The following is a 2,252-nucleotide window of genomic DNA, read 5'->3' on the forward strand; positions in this document are numbered from 1 at the left end:
TTTGAGTTTTACAGGCCAAGTTTAAAATCTTTTAGACCAGTGGAAACATTCTGCGTAATATGCTAAAATATTATTAGCACGAACTAACTCATTCATTGGCCATTCTTGTACAAAAAATACTTGGCGTTGTCGAGGCCAGGATGGTTCTGGGCTGCCTGTTTTGCACCGCATAGTATACGTTGCGTTTTGGAGCCGGAGTCTTGAGTTACCTGCCAATCGCATAGTATACGTGCGTTTGTATGCCTGAGACGCATAGATAAACGTGCGTAAAGGTTACACATTTCAACAACAGTTAACATCACTACGTGGCTTATAGCCGGTGGCTATTTAATAGCCGCTTTTCACCTTTTTCCGTTTTTATAGTGGCTAACAGTCTCTTGTCCCCAATGCAACTAGTATGAGGTGTATAAAAAGGCCAACAAAACCTAAAGTCCACCGCCTCATTAGGGCTTCCCACTTTTCAGTAACGTCAATGTGGGGGAGCTCTTTACAGTAGACTTGTGCAATGTTAGGTTAGGCGCGGAGAGAGAGACTATATGAGAGGTTCGCGTCTGTAACCGCACTCGTCGGCGCTCGTACCAGCCGCGGCACGAACAGCGGCGCAAAACTAATGCAGTAGTGTTGTTGTGCAATCCAATGGTTTGAATATCACGTAAACAACACACAACTTCCGGACCGAACAATGTCAGAAATAAATGGTGATAAAACAATTCCGGGATGCGCGATCTACAATACGTTCAAAAATCTCGTGGAACCGAACAAGACCTTACGTGAACAACTACAATAGGATGTCTCTTTTCTTTTTAAGTGAACTGAACCTTAATTTATGACATACGTAAGTTTTCACGCTTATTTTTACAAAAACCTGGGTATTATCACTAATTAATAAATCAATTCAAAACGGGTATTTAGTACAGAAAAAGTTATTAGTCCATCGACTTGTTGTAACCATTTTTTAATTTATAAGATATTTTAGAAAAGCGGAAAGCCGTAGCCCAAAAGCCGGTTGACAAAGGATAAAAGGCCTAGCCAAAGCGGTTCTTAAAGGGTAAGCCAGTGGGGATAGTTAACATTGCGTTGACTTCTCTCACGCCAACCATATTGTCCGTATGATAGAAATAAACGAAATCAAATATAGATGTTTGGTTTCTCAGCTATAAAAGATTTTGGTAAATCCGAAGTGTATTATTTTATGTGTCGCCGACATCGGACTACCTATACGAAATCCTCGACCATCACGCACACCATGTCACACGCATCTACGTCGCTGTCTGAGGTCAACCAAACCACAGGGGGAGACGAATAAAAATTATGACATTCTTTTGAAAACCGGGCATCATAAAGGGAGTACATCACTGGGTTCCCTCTCTGTCGTTCGAGTGTAAAGCACCGTAGACGCCGGTCACCGTTCATGAAGCGCCGTAGACGGTGCCTCACGGCGATGAGGCAACCATAGGCACCGTTATAAATACGGTGGTCTACACCATAGAACACCGTTCATATACGGTCTCTAGGTATGAACGGCCCGTTCATATACGGTGTTGAAATATAATTCGGTGTTGAACGGCACCGTTCATATACGGTGTTGAACGGCAACCCGGTTCATTTTAACGGCTGTTCAATTCTAATTCTCTTCCAAAATGCCATTCCGACGGGTGAGCGGAATATCATTAACATATCCAATTTTCTTCACTGTTAAAGAAAAAAGGGGGACAATTCTGGTTTAATGTAATTCGAACATTTGAACTGTTGGATACAAACAGAAGGACGATAGCTCATATATGAGACTTCAAAAGGTCTTTTATTTTGAAACTGTATATCAGATTCTCCAGATTCTCTCTGGTTGATTAGATGGGGTGTCCTGCTATCACCCTGAAGTGAAATAAGTCTTTGATACTGGATAGTTTTTTTTTTATTCTTATATATAAACAGAAGGATGATAGCCCATATATGAGATTTCAAAAGTATTTTATTTTGAAATTCTTCATCAGATTGTCCTGATTTTCTCTGATTGACTAGATGGGGTCTCCTGCTATCACCCTGAAGTGAAATAAGTATTTGATTGACTTCGAATGACTCTTTGATTATGGACGGTTTCCACTATAAATAATAATCAAAATATAGATGGACAATAGATCTAATTTGAGATTTTAAACAGCATACATTTTAGATTGTGCTTCAGAAAGTAATGTTATTTTAGGAGTGTTGTGAGATGGTGTCAACATCAATTGAAATTAGTCACCCAGTGGAAA

Source organism: Notothenia coriiceps, unplaced genomic scaffold, assembly GCF_000735185.1.
Source record: "Notothenia coriiceps isolate Sejong01 unplaced genomic scaffold, NC01 NC01_scaffold00037523, whole genome shotgun sequence".
NCBI lineage: Eukaryota > Metazoa > Chordata > Actinopteri > Perciformes > Nototheniidae > Notothenia > Notothenia coriiceps.